At 43.6% G+C, this 22389-nt stretch overlaps 2 pseudogenes across 1 annotated transcript; one reads left to right on the forward strand and one right to left on the reverse strand.

The window, feature by feature from the left end:
• Positions 1 to 5913: 5913 nt before the first annotated feature.
• Positions 5914 to 11191, reverse strand: LOC146313709 (uncharacterized; annotated as a pseudogene). The gene is made up of 7 exons (XR_014771968.1): positions 10527 to 11191; positions 8776 to 8916; positions 8289 to 8399; positions 8132 to 8187; positions 7555 to 7759; positions 6625 to 6690; positions 5914 to 6108 (listed from the first exon to the last, which is right to left on the reverse strand). The product of XR_014771968.1 is annotated as an uncharacterized LOC146313709 (transcript).
• A 6823-nt stretch (positions 11192 to 18014) lies between these two features.
• LOC146313710 (uncharacterized) lies at positions 18015 to 19992 on the forward strand (annotated as a pseudogene).
• Positions 19993 to 22389: the final 2397 nt, after the last annotated feature.

Genomic DNA, 22389 nt, shown 5'->3' on the forward strand with positions numbered 1-22389 from the left:
AGACACTGCATCTTGCAGACCATCGGGTCTGCAGTGTACACTTTTCCCAAGATCATTACTGCCAGCCCAAGAAGAGAATACATCCGATTTTAACTCATATGCTACAAGTGTTTAAAGCGGCAGAAAAATTTCTCAAAGTTAAAAGCCTTTGGTGTAAATCATCCCTACTATGGAATAATGGTCACCTTTTATCTAGGGGGAAAACCTTTTACTAACAAAGCCTGGGAAGATTAAGGTATTACAACAAGATATTAATGGGGCAAGCACAATCCTTAAGTTCCATACAATATTGACAAACATTCTCTTTTAGGGTCAGTTTGTAAAGCCTATAAAGTTCAGTGGGAATCAGCCTTACAAGAACATCCTAAGTTTAAGTTTGATACAGTGTGCTCCAGATGAATAGTGGCTTATATATATGACAAACTAAACTCGCTTGGCTTGGGGGAGAGACATAGCTGAGGTGGAACAAGAACTGAAATGGGTTGTAATTTGGAATAACGTTGCTGATGCCTCCTAAAACCCAAACCATCAGTATATATACATTTGAAATTTTGTCGTACAGCATACCTTAAAGGGGACCTAATATACTCATTTTCGGGCCTTTGTATTTGATTTTTGGACTCCTATAGAGCAGCTACACACGATCGCCCACACAGAAAGTTTTGTAGATCTTCAGGACGCTGTGCCTCTCATTGCATCTCTTCCTTGTATTTTCTGCGTCCCGCAAAAACGGTCTGTGTAATTTACTCCAACCCCCCGGCCCTGCTCCATGTACGCCTCCTGCCAAGCCCACTCTGCTGTGATTGGTCGCACTCCCGAGGACTTCCGAAGGGCTGGCGAGTGCTGCCGAGCCCGGCTACCGGCTAATCCAGCTTCGTACTGGCCCATGTTGACAAAACAGTCCCCTGTGACGTACAAAAGACAGACAAACATGGAGGTTTTTTTTTTTTTTGCTGGCCGGGAAAAAGCAACTCTATCCACTTCTGCCTGGTGCTTGCCTCCTTAGGAAAGCTAATAATGACCATATAAGTAAGTCTGGCACGCATTAACATCAATGTTACTACACCGTTAAAAAAGACAGTAAAACACAGCATGCAGAGCCATCCAAAACAGCTTGCAGGGCTCACTTCCAAATGCATGAACCTCATTATTTGACGCTTTGGAATCGTTTAACATGAGTATCCGACATTGTGACAACATTTATAGGTCAGAATAGAGGAAAAGCATAATAGTTCCCCTTTAAACCGAGAATTAGGCATCAAATAGGACTAGCCCCTGACCCATACTGTTCTTTCTGTTCCCACAGAACTGTTGGCTCCTTTATTCATGTTGTATGAAAATGTCCAGGGATTCTAGATTTCTGGGCAAAAGTTGTTAATACCCTGGCAGGACTAATTGGGGTGGTATTACCAATGCTGTACATCCTGCTGTACATCTTCTAAATGACCATTCCTGTCTCTCTCTCACGGATAAAGCACACAAAATCTGGCTGGCGGGCCTAACTGCAGCCAAGAAGATTGTAGTCCAGTGCTGGAAACTTCCTCACAATATCTCAAATATTAATTGGCTCTGGAGCTTTTTGGACATTCCTTCCCTGAACTATCATCAGCAAGGATTAATGATGCAGGACCAAACACAATTTTAATGTGGATGAATCTGATATCTGACTTGAAAGACTTTCTGTCTAAATAGGACTGCTCTGATCTATCCTGTTGGTTGCTAGAGGGGAGCTGGGGTAGGGGGCAAGAAGGGATAGGGAAAGAGGTTGAGGGCTGGGGGTACATAAACCTAAAATGTAAAATGGCAATTTGCTGGACTGGCTTTTAGCCTATTTGTTATTGTTCCAATAAAAAATGGATGACAAAAAAAAGCCTTAAGTATCCAAAAGTACACATTACAAAGTACATTTCTTTTATCAATACACTGCTTATTGTTTGAACCTGAAACTCTCTGAAACCAGCACAATGGTGCTCTGACTTATTTGTAGAACCATGATGAAACACAAAGCCCATAGAAACACCTATAAAAACTTCAGCATAGAAATGCAATCAAAAACAAAAAGGACAGGTATTGTCATTTTTTTTCTGATGTAACTATTAAAATCACAGCATAAAATCAGATTGAAGCCAAGGAAGTTCTCCAAGTCTGTTCAATAACAGATTTCTTTCTGGCTTCAGGGGCAGTATAATTGTGTGGTATTTTTCACCCAAATAAAAACAATCTAAGATTAAAAGCCTACCTGAAATTATTTCTCTTTTTCTAATTCTAACAACATCTTGAGATTTAATTTTGTCTTTCTCCTGCCGACATCATTACTGGGTTTTGTTGGAATGAAAGAGGGAGTGCTTGCTTGGGCTTGTTACAGAGTGCCTGGATGACGCATTTCTGCTTTTGCATCAATCCCAGTTGAGAGCGGGTACTGTACTTGGTTTCCTTCTGTGAGGAACACAGCATGGGGCCAGTCGCATTTTAGAAAAGAAGAAACAGCAACAGCTGGCTTCAAAGTAATGACAACCTTTCTAGAAATGTGGTACAATCATACAGGAGTACAATATTTGTTTTTGAGTTAAAGTCATAAGTTTCCAGAAAAACGAATACTCAAGTAAAGTACAGAACTCAAGTAAATGTACTTTCTTACTGTCCACCCCTGCATATATGGAGTGGATGATTTTGTACTGTAAATACTTAGTGTGCAAGATTTATGCAGGCTCTGCTAGTGTCTCTAAAGACTGGAACACTTTGTAGACTGCTCAGCAGTGCAGTCAAGAGTACAGTTATTGAAAAGTCATTCATCGGTAGATGTGTTCTGAACATGTGCCTCCTTGAACCTGCTGTAAGTGCCAGTGGGTAATGGGTACTTTCTTCTGATAGCAGTGATGATGCAGCTTGACAGCACTCTTCTGTTAAAGGATCAGTACACAGTCACACACAAAGTGTAAAAGGAACTGATAACAAGAATGTAAATCTGTTTTGCAGGGTTAGGAGATGAAGGAGGTTGGGTCAGGATGGACCTGAACTGCTTATCGGGAGAGTCGGGATGTGATCGTGTTATCAGAAGTTCTTCTTCCAAAGAGAGAACAACTGTGTGTTCAAGGACAAGTAACCAGTTAGTGCCTGACAGAACATGAGAAATAACTATGAGGAACAACAGTGACCAGTTCAGCGTATTATTTTCCCACTACAATCCCCCCTTTTGATCATATGTGGTCACATGTAAAGGAAAATTATTAAAGACTATAAAAGATCACACCTTCAACGCAAATAATAATCCTTACATATGGTAACATAATAGGAAAGTATAAGAGAGTGAAGAAACATCTGTAATGTTACGTCAATTATGATTTTAAAACATTACTCCATAAAATACTACCCCTAGAAAAAGCAAGATGCTGTTGTTGCAGATGGGAGAATTCAATATAACAAATGCAAGCAACTTAGGTAGGAAAGTTACATATATATTAACACATAAATGTCAAAATCTGTATTGTCAACAGGAGAAGGAATGTCTTCAGCATTGCATGGTGGGAGCCAATCAGGAGTTCTTAACTGTGTCATCTGATGGAAAACAGATCTCACAAAAAGAAAGCACACACTGAACCTCGCCAGCCACACCATCCAGCGTGTCTGAATGCATGCCATGGCAGGGGTGTCAAACTCAATCACAGAGGGGGCCAAAATTTAAAACACAATCTAAGTAGCGGGCCAAACAGGATTAAGATTTATTGAACAGTCTAAAACTGACTGTTTTATTCAGAAATATGAATTTGAACAGCCAGACTGCAACAACTTTTTTTAAAAATAAGATTTAAAATATGTATTTTTAAACAATAACAAAGGAAAACAAGAATATTTCAGCTCAGAATATTTCAGCTCACATATCCAGGTGGGGGTTACATTTGAAAATGCTTGCTTTTTGTCTGGACACAATATATCACACACTTTAATCATGCAAACCCTCAATGGCACTGCATTTGGCATAAAATATATGCTCATATAATAATATTACAAACCCATCAGTCCATCAGGTACAGATGAACATATTGACCTGCTCAATTTAACATTAAGGCCAAAACGCACTGAGATCTTCAATAGAAAAGTCAACTGTAGCTTCTATGGTGCACTGTAGGCTTCAGATTTAAAATGTAACACCACAGAACCAGCAGTATTTTAGGAAAAGGTTAAACTGCACACTGACACACACTGAGGAGATGAAGAGGAGAGACAGAGTCTGGACTCTTCATCATGACTTACAATAATGCAGCAATTAAGTATTTAAAAGTACACATATCAGACTTGGAGTAAAAAAAAAAAAAAAATCGCGCACCACATAAGTATACATTAATATTATGATTCATAATCATAAAAAGTTTTTTATATAAAGTCGACACATCTGTCCATATTCTTTCTCTCTCTCTCTCTCTCTCTCTCTCTCTCTCTCTCTCTCTCTCTCTCTCTCTCTCTCTGCTGTGGATCAGTCTTATTTTTATTTTTACCTGGTTTCAAGTGGAGCTGCAGTTCATCTCCCTCCTCATATACTTGTGTTTCTTTGCACTGAGTCAGTTGCCTAAACAGACAAACTGTTTACATTGTTGTTTGACAGAAACTCGCGTCTCCGCGACTGCGAGCTGATTTATTTCTCGAGTTGCGCGGCAGCTGTCGCAGTGCATTGTGGGACTTGTAGTATGAGTGGTGGGAGTGCTATTTACCGACGGGCCATTCATAATAGACACGTGAAATTATCTCGCGGGCCTTATATAATTGAATCGTGGGCCGGATGTGCCCTGCGGGCCTTGGGTTTGACACGTGTTCTAATATGTTGCCTACGCACCTGATCGCATTTCAACTGAGTAGCCAACGCTGCGTATTTACTGGCATCTACGTAGCATGCACATTTCACGTGCCCCTCTGCCAAAATCAGACCATACCATTCCGTAAAAAGAGAGAGGGGTGAAGTGATAATCATACATAATTCAAGGATTTTGTTTTTAATAGCAAATCACAACCATATATAATTTGCTTATTTTAACAGATGAAATGAGATATTTCATTTCAAAAACCTACGATAGATACTTTGGCAGCTGTCTTGTTGTGGGGTGGGTGGGCAAGAGGAGGTTTTTCCGATGCCAGTATTGGTTTATTAACCTACACAACCCAGGTGAAAAATAAATGTGCTAAGTGTACTAAAATTTAGCATACTTTTGTGTACTCAAGTGTGTTTATGATTAGTTAACTTGAAGCATGCTATTTTGGAACAACTAATTTTGTACTAAATATATTTAAATTGTAATTAAATTGTAGAAAAGCTCAACTTGAAGTGTATTTAGTGTACTTTTATGTGCTGAAGTGGAACAACTTAAAGTATATTTAGTATACTTTAAGTATATGACTTTATATGTACTAATATATGCTTAATTAGTCAAATTAAAGTGTACTTTCTTTGTATTATTAGTACATTAAAAATTAGTTGTTAGTGTCTTAAAAATATACAAGCTTTATACTTTTAATATATTCTTACTGTGGTAATAATATGCTTAATTATACTTTTGGCTTATTCCAATTACCAAAAAAGCATACTGCAGTTAATATCAATATACTTTATCATTACTTTGCTATACTACTTTCTACCTTGCACATTCTTGCAAATGTATTACCAGTATACTAAAGGCTGAAAGACTTGTGGGACTACTTCCAGGTGAAAAAATGCTTTAATGTATTTGAACCATAAACATTTTCATTACAAAACTTAAATTTTCAAATATTGGTACTTTAATACACTTTGTAGAAATACAGTAGGTCCATTTCAGGCAGCAGACCTATGAACTTTAAAGAACACTGAGGAATATTGAACAATTAAAAACAACATTCCTTATTACTGAACCCCTAACCCCTCACACCATACAGAAACACACACCACACATTATGTTGATTTTTTTTGGCTGAATTGCTCATTGTTACACTTTCGTCTGATGGCCGCGCGCACATCAGAGACACTTGTCTGCGGAAACTCCAGAAGAACAGCGTCTGTTAACAAAATAGACAAGAGATACTGTAAGTCATGCAGCATACTCATAGTATTTTTGAACAGTACATCAGAGGGGTATTCCAGAAAGGAGGTTCAACAAACTCTAACCCTGAACTCTGAGTTGTCTTACTCTGTGAAGTGAAACTGAAGAGTGAAGAGTGAAGAGTTTTCAGTTCCAGAACAGCTGATCTGAGTTAGTTAAGTCGACTCTCAGTATGTTAATTCTGAGTTGAGCTCGTGCCTGACGACTAGTAAAAAGCCATCATCAACGGAGCTCCGATACTGTGATTCACCATGGTAATAAAATAGTAACATGGCTTCAGCCGTAATAAGAATCACTGACAGAGTTTAAATGCCGTCGTCTTTTCATTTTGAATTTAACATCACTTTCTTTTAATATTAGCCTTTGAGGAAGTGGTTGGATGTTGTTCAATGTTTTATTTTATTTTATTTAAATGCAGTTGGTTAAAATTGAAATAGGCTCCTCATAATTGCTCCTCACTCTGGTTTTATTCATATTCCACATATTAAACAAGGTAAACAAGGTTGTAGCAGCTTTTACCACCAACAGATACTGTTCAACACACATCATGTCTCCTAACATCCTGCTGAGTAGATGGACATGTGGAAGAAGGCAGAGGTGGTGCTCACCTCCACCTCCACCACGTCTGACAGAGGCAGAGGAGCTGGTCCTGAGTCAGGTCGCTAGGTGACCAGAGGCTGAGGGCATCACTCACCCCCAGGACCGACATTAGAGGCAGACACACACTTTTATCTACAAATAGTACTCGAAATTATTTAATGTTATCCCCAATGCGGCGGCAAATTAGAAACATGGACTTTGAAATTGCGTTGTTGGAGGCTATGCAGGCTGATGGTTACTTTTGTAGCTATCTGTGGGAAATAAAGAAAGCCAAATGAAATGTGAATGATTTCTCTTTTTCTGACTGCTGGAAGGTGACTGATTAACTTGCAAAGTGATAAAAACAAAGAGGTTCAGATCTGAAAACACGTCAGCGGTGACGTGTAGCCCGATATTCAATGTCCCGCCGGAGAATATTGTTCAGATAAATGACGGACTGATGAAACGCAGTACCGTAGGGAGTGAGAGCTCATTTAAACAAATCTAAATTATCCTCCTGTTTTAAAACTATGTTAATTATCTCTACTTCAACATGATCGTGTTGAGAAGGAAAGTACAGCTCCTGTCAGACTCAGGGTTTCTTCAAGTAAACCTGCGAGCAGGTTAGGTTCAGAGAGTCAGTTACCATGGTGACTGACACAGAGTCTCATTCTGCAAACGGAAAACCCAGAGTTTCCCTCATCTCAGAGTTGACTTACTCTGAGTTTTGACATAACCTGCTTTGTGGGATACCCCTCTGGAAACTGTATCAGTATGGTATATCAATATTGCTACCAGAAGTCCAACATGTATTTAATAATTACTGGTGGTCTGTTTCCATGTGATCTAGCTGCTACAGAAATCACAGAAGCTTTTAAATAGACTACATGTAATGTAAACAATTACATACCTGTAATAGCCTGCACTTTGGCAACATCAAGCTGTCTCTTTGGTGCCTGCTCCGTCCCAGACTTTCCAGTTAGGGTGGACTGTGCAAGGCCCTCCTTTGTGAATACCAGGACAGCCAGCTCCTGGGCAAAAATGGTCATGCGAGATCTATTCAGCCGCAGGAAGGCCCTCTTTGAAACTGTCACTGTGCTGCCTGCCAAGTGGTGCTGCATATGGGAGAGAAAGAGAGGACAAAATGGACAGTTTATCTCTACCTACTTATGAGAAATGAACAGACATTATCCAAACATTAAAACAATGTGCTCAATTCAATCTTTACTTGGAAACACTGCTAGTATATATAAACAACTAGGGAGTGCTGACCAGTGGTGTTGGGGTTCCCACTGACAGCAAGATAATTCATATGACTGATTTGTGAAACATATAACCTATTAAATCCCATCACTTCATTGCTGACTCAATTACCAACACAAGATGATGCTACCAAAGACAAAAGGCCCATAATGCAAATATAGAATTCTTTATGAATGAACTGTCAAGTAATGAATACATGCGTTCACCCCTCAATTATAACATACCATTTCAATTTCACTGTCCTGAACCCCAACTCGTCATCAGAGGCATGGTCCTGAAACTTTAAAAAGTGAAAAGAGAAAATAGCTGTGAAAAGTAATACAACAGAGAAAGAATTTATGTCTGAGAGTACACAACAGCTAGGAAAGAATTATGACTTACAATGTCATGCTGTTGTGGATTCCCTATGTATGTGGCGTCATCAGAACTGGGACTGGATGCCAGGGGTAAAAGCACATGTCTTGCTGTCTTGTTAATCTTTGCTCGCTTTCCCTGAAGAAAAACGTTTATATAGTAAAAGTAGGAAAATGTTTAGTTATGTCCTGAAATTTGAGTTGTACTAGAGACTACAATATTTAATTAGAAAAAAAAGATATATCACAGCAGTTGATGTTGGCATTAACTATTATAAATTGTAGTCGAGTTTTTAAAAACTAAAATGGACAAACTACATTAATAATTAACACAAAGAAACATGCATAATAGATGTTAGATTCACAGGACGAAACGATTCTGTCCAATTTTTCCCAAAACAAGACCTGCAGTAAACAATATCAGGGTGTCTGATATTGTTTGAACAGACCATCTTGTAGTTTTCTCACATGAATATTCCACAAAACCACCTGCTCAAGAAAAAAGTATGTCTTACCCCATGAACATGTTGTGGAAATTCATCCTCAGAACTGCAGTGGTGATCTTGTGTGTCTAGGGCCCTCTTCTGAGACAGGGAAGTCTTTAGGTTTTGTAACACCTGGTCCCTGGCTGCCTCTTTAATCCTGGTTTGCTTTGCCTGTCAAAAATGTTTATAACGTAAAAACAAAGATAAGACTGTCATCACAATGTAAAATTCTCACTGCATACTAAGCCTAATTAAAGCCTGGATAAATTTATACTAGAGAAAACAGAGAAATAATTTCATCAGCACCCTGACAGACAGTGGAGGTAGAGGTGTGGCAGTAGTGGCCTCCATAATCATTGATCATCATCATTCTTGCTTTTTGACTATAAATATTCATCACTGATCAAATAAATCTCAACTGATTTAAAATTCAAGGATTAGTGATGCCTTTTTGCTTTTTTAATTGAATTAGATCAGTGTTGCTTCAGTGCATCCTACTGGCAGGTGTAAAAAAGCTATCTCAAAGATTTGAGAAAAAAAAATTAAACATAGCACATTGTTAACAATTGAACTAGTCGTTTCCAAGTTTTTTGGATTTTGGCGTCCTACAGAAAGCTTTGTGTAATCAGGTTTACATTTTAGATGTCTTCTTATTTAATCTTCCATTAATTATCTCACCATCCCTCAGATATAGCCTATTTGGTGTCTCTGTATGTAAAAATGCATAGTAATTGAATCTATCTGTGGGCCTACCTCTGGCAGCTACAACAACAAAATATTGCTACATTGTGATGTTTCAGTATTATTCATTTAATGTTGTCATAAGATAAGATAAGATAAGATAAGATAACATAAGATAACATAAGATAAGCCTTTATTGTCTCCTAAGGTGGATAAATTCGTCTTTGGCATTTGAGAGGTACAGATACATACAATCAATAAATAGGTGACGCCATACACAACAAAAACCACTTGTCATCAACACACATATACATAAAAAATACATAAAAATGGGATGCCCCCTGCTGCACCAATTACATCTCCACCTCACACACACTCCTCATCCCTTGGCTGCCCCAACCACACTCACACTTGCAGATACACCCACCCCTCTATGCATGGTATCCCTCACTCACACACCTCTACTCACCCAACTGGGCACACAGTATAATGCATGATATTTCCCTTTCAAGTAAAGAAGCACTGCATAACACACTACCCTAATAGAAGCGCCTCCCCCCTTACTGACAGTCAGACTCATCAGTGGTAACCCCCCCCCCCCACAGACACACACACGCACGCACGCACACACAACAATATATCAGTCAGATAGAGCAAATCAGTACATTTACTTTGATAGTTTAGCTACATTTTACTGCAAATGATTATGCACTTTAACTTGAGTGGGATCTTTCATGCATGATTTGTAATGGAGTATTTTAGCATCGCTTTACTGTATTTTACTTATGTAAATAATTTGAATTTTGTCAAGGCCTCTACCATAAAAGAAAGCACCTGGATGTGTAGCTAGCCCAAGTTTGGAGCTAGCATGCCAGCTTGTGCGCTAGCATTAAGGAATGTTGGTGCACTCACCTGCATGGCCGTTTTAGGCTTCACTGCATCGGTCTCACACATTTTCTTTTTCATGCGCACACCCCTGCTTTCCTCTCCTCGGCTCATATATCCTCACCGAGAAGGAACAAATTCTTCTTCGACACGAGTTCTTTGTAGGAATCTGATATAATGAGAAGAGTAAGAAAAATTAACAGTTAGCTGCTAGCTAGCTGAAAGAGTTGGGAAAATAATAGGTATTCTCCATACTTGCCTCCAAATAACAGGACCTTAGCAGCCGCCGTCCTGTTTGGTTCTTTTCTTGTGGGCCAATTTATTTCAATCCAGTTCACGTCGTCATCAAGGTCCGGCTGGGATGTCACTTGGGTGAACTGGTTACTATCAAGAATGAGCGACGTACTTTCCACTCTCAGTGTTTTATCATATAAGTAGTAGATGGCGAATTGGAATGACATTGCTTCTCCCTAACCTGCAAACCTGCTCTCATGTGACTGACCTACAGTTTATGGTGACGCGCGCTCAGATTCAACGGACGAGAACGTCCGCAGCTCTGGTTGGCTGAAAGTGAAAAGCAATGCACCTGATTGGTCAGAGACTCGGCGCCGATCTTTTTTTTTTTTTTTTACGAAATACGAAATTTATAGAATCTGTTATAATACAGTTACTATACAAAATCATCATGCCAGCAAAACGAAACTTGAAGAGACATATGAATGCTGACGAGACTCAACCAGAGACGCCAAGAACAACAAAATACAGAAAACTTCAATCGAATCAGGTAAAGATTGGTGAAAAGCTGTGGGCTATGACGAAAATTTGAATTTTAGTCTCCCGCCTGAAAAATTCTGTATTCTGTATAACATTATGAAGTGAAATGTTTGTGAAAAGTGAAATTAGCTATATGATGTGAGTTTTTTTTTAATGTGTAAATCATCTTGTTAATGACTTCACGTCAAAGACTTCTGACAGACCCCATAAAGATAAAAAAAAAAAATACATGTAGGCCTATTATGTCTTCTTCTACTTTTACTGTGACATCTGCAGGAAAAATAGGATATAAACTTGTCAACATCTTTGATGCTCACTACAAAAACCACAATATTTATCTTTGGTAGCCTGTATTATAATATCCCAGCTATAAGATCAGCCTATCTGATGGTTAACATAGTTCTAAAAGACAATAGGCTACTTCCAGTATCATATCTTCATCCTAAAATGTTTGCCCAAGTCCACTCACTGTAAGTCATCAAGGGTGATCATACATCAACACTAGTGCTAGCTAGTGGATAAAGCACTAGCTGTGTTCAGGTTTCCTATTATCTTTGTTTTTACTGTATCCACAGAAACAGAGAAAATTGTTGTACAAGAGATTTCTCTGTACATCTTCAGTTCCAAGAACATCCATTTACAGAAGAAAGGTTACTGAAAGGGTAAGTTCAGGAGAAAGAAATGTTATCTACAATAGTAAATGTATTTTTATATCCCAATGTTCAACCATTCATTTTGGACCACTGAAGCTGCACTTAATTGCTTTACATTTGTCTCAGATTTGTCTTACAGATCATAGTAATGCAAATACTAACCAAGAAGTGGATGGAGGGAGACAGGAGGACAGAGAGGAAGATAATGGAAGTGGACATCATGACAGAGAGGAAGATGATGGAGGTGGACATGACGACAGAGAGGAAGATGATGGAGGTGGACTTGACGACAGAGAGGAAGATGATGGAGGTGTACATGATGACAGAGAGGAAGATGATGGAGGTGGACATGACGACAGAGAGGAAGATGGGAGAAGTGGACATGACGACAGAGAGGAAGATGATGTAAGTGGACATGACGACAGAGAGGAAGATGGGGGAAGTGGACATGACGACAGAGAGGAAGATGATGGAAGTGGACATGACGACAGAGAGGAAGATCGGGGAAGTGGACATGATGACAGAGAGGAAGATCGGGGAAGTGGGCAAGAACACAGAGCAGAAGAGAGGAGCCAAGCCGGAAATCAAGATTCGAACTAATTGAAGGTACTACCATTTAATTACAGATTATCTGTATAATGTTATTTTACATTACATGTATGAGACATCTCTCTTAATAGGACAACACTGTCATTATAATTTTGGCTTATGTTTCCTATTGTGTTTTAGGTATGAATGTGAGCAATCTTGTCTTCTATTACAGAAACACCATGATGACGATCCTGTATACCCTGGTGCTCCCCTCACAAAAGGACAGAGTCTGCTCTTACTCATGTCATATGTACTGAGGCACAATTTGACAGGAGTAGCTCTTCAGGATCTTCTTACAGTGTTTAATGAACATTTCCCTGGCTTGGTGCCAGCAACCTCATATCTTTTTCATAAAGCGTATGGACAGTTTGGCCAGTATGTGCCCCATTTTTATTGTATCAACTGTAAAAGCTATATGGGACCCAGTGAGACAGCTCCAAAAAATTGTTCTTCTTGTAATGCTGAATTTGACATTGATAGAAACTTAAGGGTTGGGTCTTACTTTCTTGTACTTAGTCTGTCAACCCAAATAGTAGACATTTTGGAAAAATCTGGGATACATTTAAATGGAAGAGAATCAATTCCAGGCATTGTTTCAGATATTCAGTGTGGGGCTGAATACGAAAAACTCAAGCAGAGTGGAAAAATAGGGGCTGATGATTTATCAGTTATGTGGAATTGTGATGGAATTCCAGTTTTCAACAGCAATAATTTTCAGATATGGCCAATTCAGTGTCAAGTCATAGAGCTGTCACCAAAAGATCGTCAAGCCAACATATGTATACCATGCTTATGGTTTGGTAAAAGCAAGCCGAATATGATCACATTTTTAACTGCTTTTGTGGCAGAGCTCAAGGTACTGGAACAGACTGGAATTAAATGGGTGGACTCGTATGCACGTAGAGCATACAAGCAAAGTTCATTTACTCCTGTGCTCCTCAGATTCAGTTGCCCGCCCCCTCCTGAGAAACACAAAACAGTTCAATGGCAAATATGGGTGTGACTTCTGCCTTCACACTGGTGGTGGTCCATATGTCTGGGAAACCCCAGAACCACTTTTAAGGACAGAGATGGATCATTTTCAGCATGCTATGCTGGCAACACCTGCTAATCCAGTTATGGGTGTGAAAGGCCCATCCCCTTTGATGGAACTTGAGAGCTTTAAGATGATCACTGGATTCATTCCTGAGTACCAACACAGTGTCTGCCTGGGTGTCACTAAACAGATTACATCTCTGTGGCTAGACAGTAAGCACCATAATGAAGACTGGTACTTGGGCGGCAAGGTCAGTGATATAGACCAGGAATTGCTGGCCATTAACCCACCTGTGGAGATCACAAGGGCACCAAGATCAGTGAAGGACAGAAAATTCTGGAAAGCATCTGAGTGGAGGTCATTTTTGTTGTTTTATGCATTGCCTGTTTTGAATGACATTCTGAAAAAGAAGTATTGGAATCATCTTTTTTTATTAGTTTTTGCAATGCACACTCTTGTTCAGGATGCCATCAAAGTGAGACATGTGGATGTGGCAGAACAAGCTCTGCGAAACTTTGAGAAACTTTATGGTGCTGCTAATGCTTCTTTTAATGTGCATTTATTAATGCACTTGGCAGCAGGCGTGCGCAACTGGGGACCATTGTGGGCAACATCCACGTTTCCATTTGAATCATTTAATGGGACTTTGCTTAGGTCTTTCAGTGGAACTACACATGTGCCAACACAAATAGTGAAAAGATTTCTTCGGTGGAGGGGTCTCTCAACAAAAGCAGGAACTACAATGGCAAATGCTAATGACAGCATAAAGACATTATTTGACAAACTTCAAAGTACCTCTATCTTAAGAAAGAAATCAAAGGAGTTTCAACATAATGTCAGAGGTTTTGGCTGCCCGAAGAAAGGTAGCACATCTGTGTTGCAGAGGATGGCTATTGAAAGTTTCATAGGAGTGACAGTTCATTCAGGTTTATTTTATGACCGTTTCATTTGTAGCAATGTGGTTTATCATGTGTAGTATAATTATTTTAAAGTGTGTTAAAAGTGTTAGCGTGAAAGCATGATGTTAGTATACTTATTATGTATTTACAAAAAGTACAATTTGTGGAAGTACATTTTCAATATACTATTGAAAATATGAATATACTTGAAATACAATAAAGTCATTTTTTTTTCACCAGGGAAGCCACGTACTGTTCATTTTTGGTTTATTATGTCTTTTATATTCCTGGAGTTTTGACATCATTTGTACTTATCATCCTGCACCTTTAGTTAAAGACAGTGGATAGATCATTAAACTTTGTTAGCTGGAATGTCAAGGGTTTGAATCACCCTGTTAAGAGGAGGAGGGTATTTTCACATATAAAACAATTTAAGGCAGCATTTGTTTTTTTGCAAGAGACACACATTCGTGGTTCTGATAGTGCTCGCTTGATGTCACGGTGGGTGGGGCAGCACTTCCATTCCTCATTCCAAGCTAAAGCCAGGGGGGTTTCAATCCTTGTTGACCAAAACATCCCTTTTGTGCATCACAGTGTTATATCAGATACTAATGGCCGTTTTATCATTGTCTCAGGGAAGTTATCAAGATGGTGCTCGCCAACATTTATGCTCCAAATGTAGATGATGCGGGCTTTTTTGAACGCTTTTTTTCTTCTCTCCCGGATCTGAGCTCATACTCGCTTATACTTGGGGGGGATTTTAACTGCTAGTTAAATCCTGTGCTGGACCGTTCCTCTCCCAATCCAGACTCAGTTAATAAGTCTGCCTCATTCATCCAGTCCTTTCTATCTAATTTTGGTGTCTCTGATGTGTGGCGTTTCCTCCATCCAAATAAGAGAGAGTACTCCTTTTTCTCGCATGTCCACCATACCTTCACTAGGATTGATTACTTTCTCATTGACAATGAACTGATACCATTGGCGCGTTCCTGTGCTTATCAGGGCATAGTGATATCAGATCATGCCCCTGTTGTATTATCTCTGGCACTACCTGACCTTCCTCAAATTAAAAAACACTGGCAATTTAATTCAACTCTCCTGTCAGACAATGATTTTGTGAAATTTATGGAAGAACATATATCCTTTTTCTTTCAGACAAATATTTCCCAGGGTACACCTAGTCTAGTAGTCTGGGATGCTCTTAAGGCGTACCTTAGGGGCCAAATTATTTCCTACACCGTAAATATGAAAAAAAAAAGGCCAACAGAGAACAATTAGAATTGGCCTACCAAATTAAGGAAATAGACAAACAATATGCTCAAGTTAAAAACCCTGACTTATATAAAACACAAGTAGAGCTTCAAACCAAATTTGATTTGGCTTCAACTCATCCCATCGAACAGCAGCTCTCGAGAAGTAAGAGTTTGTTCTCTTTCAACATTCGTCTCGGTATCTCACTATGGGACACGCTCTCCGTGCTGTCCCCCAGAAGCCCTTTTTCACTACGCCAGTCTTGACTGGCCGACAGATGTGACGTCTGCTCCGCTGAGGAGGGACATCCTCCTGCTAAGAGCCTGACGTCACGTCATCCTCTCCAGTCTAAACACTCTTCTCGCTCCTAGAAGCAACCTCTCGGACAGCTTGTGTGGCTAACGGCTAGCATTGCAGTTCTCAGAGCGAGCTAACCACTCGGTCGCCAAATGCTACCTGAACGCTGCACACTGTCTGAGTCTGGCTAGCTGGTCTGTCTCCAAACAGTAGCTAGCTGCTGCAGTAACTAGCCGCCATACTAGTTACTCCACACATCTCGTAATTTTAATTGTGACTTACTATAACGGAGCCTGCCTTCCCTCGCCATAGATAAGGACAAGCTACCGGTAAGGGTGTGCACATGTTAGCAAGATTGCCGGGGTGGATACTCATCCTGTGTGTGCTGTGTGCCTGGGGCTGCAACATGCCCAGGACGCGCTGGCATCCCCGGTTGCCTGTGAGCATTGTGCACGCCTGTCAAGCAAAACTCGCTGACGCAGGCTGGCGCGCCAAGCTAGCCTGTCGGCGGTGGACCCTGTGGTGGGGGTAGCCAGCCCCCCACTACAGGAGGTGGCGGAGAGTCCCTCAAGGACACACCATCCCCGCAGGGCCCAGCTGGGGTGACCAGCTCGATGCCGCAGTGCCACTTGACCCCGACGAGCACGAGGCTGGCCTGCTGGCTGACCTCGTTGACACTGAGGGGATTATGTCTGACTCGGCAGAGGAATGCACCAGCCTCGGCTCTGACGACGACGAGGACGACGGTGCAGAACCGTTCGCCTTCCCGCCCGCTGCGAAGCCGGGTATGGGTGATGCTAGCAGCAACTCTCCAAACCTGACTGCCAGCATCGACCTACATGAAGCCTGCAAAAGAGCAGCTGCAAAGCTGGGTATAGCGTGGCCTGAACCCCCCGCTGAGACCACCACGTCTTGCTACGAGGGGAAGCGGCTGCCTAAAGCCAAATCCTTGACAAGACAGCTCCTCCCGGTCTTCCCTGAGTGCCTGGAGGAGGTGACCCGTTCGTGGAGTAACCCTCACACCGCCAAGAACCCCATCCAAGGGGGGTCGGCGCTGGACTGGGCTGACATGGAGATGAACGGTTTTTCCCACCTGCCTCCGGTCGAACCTCTGCTGGCTTCTCACCTCCACCCTACACAGAGGTCCACCATGACCTCTGCGGGCCCAGCTCTGCCTTCCAAGGCCGATTGTTTTCAGACTGAAAAAGGTTACAAGGCAGTGGCTACATCTGGGAAGGCTCTGAATGCGTCCTCACTGCTGCTGGCCTACCAGGCCGAGTTACAAGATGACATGTCAGCCTCACCAACCCCAGCCCTGTGGGACGAACTGTGCGTGGTGACTGACCTCTGCCTGCGTCTACACAGGTGCACTGTCCAGGCCTCTGGAAGAGCCATGGCCCTGATGGTCGCTCAAGAGAGGGCCAGGTGGCTGAACCTCTCCAGCCTCTCCCAGAAGGAGAAAACCCAGCTCCTCGACGTCCCTGTGGACCCCAAAGGCTTATTCGGCCCAGCGGTAGCCACAATGCAAAAACGCTGTGAGGAGAAGAAGAGGGAAGGTGAAGCACTCCAGCTGTGTCTCCCCAGACGAGTGCCACCCCCTCCCCCCACTGCACCCCGGCAGACATTGCCTAAGCTGTGGCTCGACCAGCCTACCGCATCCCCAAACGTCAGCCTCAACCCCCAGCGAGCAGCCGGGGTCAGAGCAGGCCTCCGGAGCTTAAAGGTGCGTGGGCCAAGAAACCTTTTGTCCCCAGTGTGACACCAGGAGAGCAAGCCGCCCATCCTGCCACTCTCTGGGCCAAGAAGAAGAGACTCGCCACCTAGTGCGCTGTCATCGGGGGAAAATGGCGGTCCCGGCCAGACGCCTGCCCCACAAACCCCCGAGGCTCTGTTCCTACAGTTAAAGAGGGCGTGTTCCAGTCCCTCCAAAAGGCGTGCAGAGGCCATGTCAGCGCTCACAATTCACGACCGAGCAAAAAGGAGGAAGGTCAGACCAGCGGAGAGCTCTTTGGAGCCACAGCTGAGTGTCACAAGCACACACCAGAGCACAAGCACACACCAGTGCCTGTACACAAAGTGTCCCTCCCTCCCAATAAATTTATTAAAAATGGTTGGTGCGCATCCAGGCCACGAGCCGAGGACGCAGGTTCTTTCGTTCATAAAGAATACAAAAAAGTGAAAGAAATAAAGTGGGAACAGAGCATGGCTGTGCGGCCACACACCCCAATGGTGCAGCAAGCGGGTCTGCCTGCCTCGGTGGGCATGATGAGCGCCTCAGTTGCGCAGCCCAATGTGCCCGTCCGGCCCGGTGCTGTGGCGGAGTCACCCCTGGGCCCGCTGTCGAATCGGGCCGACCAGTGGCGTGCGTGTGGGGCGTCAGATTGGGTAGTAAAGACTGTAACCAAGGGTTACAGGCTCCAGTTTGCATCCGCTCCACCCCGATTCAACGGAGTGGTGCAGTCACAGGCTCAGGACAGGGCTCATATTCTGCAGGACGAAATATCGTCGCTGCTGGAAAAGGGAGCCATTCGGGTGATACTGTGAGAACAGAGCCTGAGCGGCTTCTACTCAAGGTATTTCCTAGTCCCAAAGAAAGGGGGGGGTCTGCGGCCGATATTGGACATGCGGGCTCTGAACAAATACTTAAGACAGTACAAGTTCAGGATGCTTACACACGCGGCTCTGATACGGTTTGTGCGTCCAGGCGATTGGTTCATGTCCATAGACCTGAAAGACGCTTATTTTCACATCCCTCTTTATCCCCCTCACAGGCGATATCTCAGATTTGCCTTTCGAGATGTGACATACGAGTATCTGGTGCTCCCGTTCAGCCTTTCCCTAAGTCCGCGGGTGTTTGTAAAGTGCACCGAGGCGGCCGTAGCGCCCCTGAGAGAGGGGGGTATGTGCCTCGTGATGTATATAGACGACTGGCTTTTGGCAGCACAGTCACCCCAGGATGTTCAAGCACACACCAGACTGCTCACTTCGCGTCTGGCGGCCCTGGGTTTTACGGTGAAATGGGAAAAGAGCGTTTTGGTCCCAACTCAGGACATAACGTTCATAGGTTTGTCACTGAACTTGGTCACATTCAAAGCAGTCAGTGGAAAGAGTGGAAGCCTTCAGGCTTGTCTGGCACTTTTCTGTCGAGGGGCGATGCTGAAATTCAGGACGTGCCTCAGGCTGCTGGGACTGATGGCATCGGCACTGGCGGTTGTCCCACTAGGCCGTTTGTACATGAGGCCTGTTCAGAGGTGGGTTGCCTCGCTGAAGTTGAACTGGACGCGTCATGGACACCGTCTGGTGTTGGTCTCCTTGGCGTGCGTCCTGGCGCTGCGCCCGTGGAGACGCATGGCTTTCCTGACTACAGGCATTGCCATGGGGCACGGAAAGTGGTTATGACAGATGCCTCTCTGGTGGGCTGGGTAGCCACACACGAGGGCAGGACGGTGAATGGCACATGGACCCCCAGGTGCGGTTGGCTCACATAAACTGTCTGGAACTCCTGGCTGTCTCGCTGGCCTTGAAACATTTTCTGCCCTTCCTGAGAGGGCAGCATGTTCTGGTCAGGACGGACAATACCACGGTGGTGGCCTATATCAACAGACAGGGTGGGTTGCGTTCACTCCATCTGCACACGTTGGCACACAGACTGATTTTGTGGAGCAGCTCACACCTGTTATTGCTGAGAGCCGCACACGTTCCCGGCTTATTCAACCGGGGAGCGGACCTGCTGTCCAGGGGCGACCCTCGCTACAAGGACTGGAAACTCCACAGCGAGGTGGTGGCTCAGATATGGAGAATGTATGGTCAGGCGGAGGTAGATCTCTTTGCATCGGAGGAGAACGCTCAGTGTCCTCTGTTTTATTCACTGACTGATCGGAGCGCTCCGATGGGGTTGGATGCTTTGGCACACGAGTGGCCGCGGGTCCTGCTGTATGCCTTTCCCCCATTGGAGCTGATCACTCCTACTCTCTCCAGGGTGAGAGAGCGGGGTCTAACTCTGATTTTAATAGCTCCGTGCTGGCCGGGGAAACACTGGCTGGTGGAAATATTTCAGCTGTTATGTGGCCGGCCGTGGCCCCTGCCGATCCGCAGGGATCTCCTGACGCAGGCGCACAGGGAGATATTTCACCCTCACCCAGAGCGCGTGGCTCTATGGGCTTGGCCCGTGAGAGGCTGAATTTAACTACGGCCGGGCTCCCACGGAGTGTTACTGCAACCATCCAGAGCGCCAGGGCTTCCTCTACGCGCTTTGCGTATGATGGTAAATGGTGTGCGTTTGAGGATTGGTGTGTAAAAGCGGGGGTGGCGGCTTTCCAAAGCCCGGTACCCGTTATTCTGACGTTTCTGCAGGAGCTGCTGGATAAAGGTCTAGCTTTCTCCACGGTCAAGGTGTACTTAGCCACTATATCGGCATGTCACATAGGCTTTGGGGACAAGACGGCTTGTCAGCACCCTCTTGTTTGTCAATTTATGAAGGGAGCGCGCCGCCTGTGACCAGTGTCGAGAAATTTGGCCGTGGGACTTGTCCTTGGTGCTTGATGCACTGTCACGTCCACCTTTTGAGCCGTTGCAGCAGGTAGAGTTAAAGATACTCTTGTTTAAGACGGCTTTATTGCTCGCGTTGGCCTCTGCCAAGCGTGTGAGCAATATCCATGCACTGTCGGTGAACCCGACATGTATGCAGTTTTCCATTGCAGACTCTAAGGTTCTGTTGAAGCCTAATCCTGCATTTGTGCCCAAGGTGTTTAAGCCGGCGTTGTCATGCCGCCCTATTGAGCTGTTGGCTCTCTGTCCACCTCCTTTCTCCACGGAGGAGCAGGAACGGCTCAATGCGCTCTGCCCGGTGCGGGCATTATGCACCTATGTTGACAGGACAGCTGGATTCAGGAAATCAGAGCAGTTGTTTGTGTCATGGGCTATGCCACACCTGGAGAAACCTCTCACTAAACAGCGTTTGTCACACTGGATTGTGGGTGCTATTGCGATGGCTTATGACAGCAAGGGGTTGCGCCCCCCTGTTGGTCTGCGCGCCCACTCCACTCGTGGCATAGCCACGTCTTGGGCACTGTTTCAGGGGATTTCTGTTGAGGAAATATGTGAGGCTGCCAGTTGGGCTACGCCTCACACTTTCGCCAGGTTCTACAGGTTGGATGTTACCGCACCTACGCTGTCTCATACAGTATTAAGCATTGGTTCAGTTCCGACTGTGCCAGTCTGATTGGCTATGTGTTGAAGGGCGGTCTTCAAGGTGAGCTTGTCTGGCAATGCAAGAGTCGTGACATCCCATAGTGAGAAACCGAGACGAATGTTGAAAGAGAACTTTAGGTTAAGGAATTAACCCCGGTTCTCTGAAACATGAGTGAAGTATCTCACCAGACCACCCTCCTTGCCTGGAGCGAGGAAGAGGTGTGCTTACTTAGACTGGAGAGGATGACGTAACATCAGGCTCTTATAGCAGAAGGATGTCCCTCCTCATGTAACAACTCTGGGAAGTGAGACTCAGGTGCAGAGAACACACAGGAGGCAGAGTGAGGTTCAAATGAAAATCACTGTCTTTACTTAAGTCAAAAAAAAAAAGCAAACACAGGGAGTCCAAAAAGGCAAACAAAAACAGACAGGGAAAAAAGGCACAAAACTATAATCCAATAAATAGGCGAAGTCCAAATGGAAACATGAGGTCTATAACCGCACCAAGCAGCTTCACAGACAATAGAGACAATCTGGCAGAGACATGTGGAGCTGGTGGGGGTATAAATACACAGGGATGACAAGGAGGGTAATCAGGGCCAGGTGAGTGAGTGGCCTCAGGTGCAGTTGATGAGGGGCGGGAAAACACAGGAAACTGAAAAGACACAAGAGGTAGTGTTAAAAAATAAAACAGGAAACATAATAAAACCCAGAATGTTACACCTCAGCGGAGCAGACATCACGTCTGTCGGCCAGTCAAGACTGGCGTAGTGAAAAAGGGCTTCTGGGGGACAGCGCGGAGGGCGTGTCCCATAGTGAGATACCTCACTCATGTTTCAGAGAACCGGGGTTAATTCCTTAACCTAAAGTTCTATATCCATGGTGAAAAATCAGGGAAATTATTAGCTAATCAGCTGAGAGGACTCAAAGCAAAGGGGCATATTACAAATATTAAAATGGAGGATGGTAACATTACTTCAGATCACGCAAGGATTAATGACACATTCAGGAATTACTATTCTCAACTCTACACCTCTTAATTATCGAATACTAAATTAATGGATAATTTTTTGAACCAACTAATTATTCCCACGCTCTCCCCAGACAGTAAAATGAGATTAGTTGCACCCATAACAAAAGAAGAGATAGATGTTGCTATTTCCTCGCAGTCAGGAAAATCCCCAGGACCTGACGGGTTTCCCGTGGAATTCTTTAAGGCATTTTCCTCACTACTCTCACCGCAGCTAAGCACAGTGCTGTCTGACTCATTCAAGCAGGGTAAGCTTCCAACATCATTTTATGAAGCATGTATCACTCTTATTGCGAAAAAAGACAAGGATCCAATGGAGTGCTCTTCATATAGGCCAATCTCTTTATTAAATGTTGA

Source organism: Lutjanus erythropterus, chromosome 15 (genome assembly GCF_056507025.1).
Source record: "Lutjanus erythropterus isolate fLutEry1 chromosome 15, fLutEry1.hap2, whole genome shotgun sequence".
NCBI lineage: Eukaryota > Metazoa > Chordata > Actinopteri > Lutjaniformes > Lutjanidae > Lutjanus > Lutjanus erythropterus.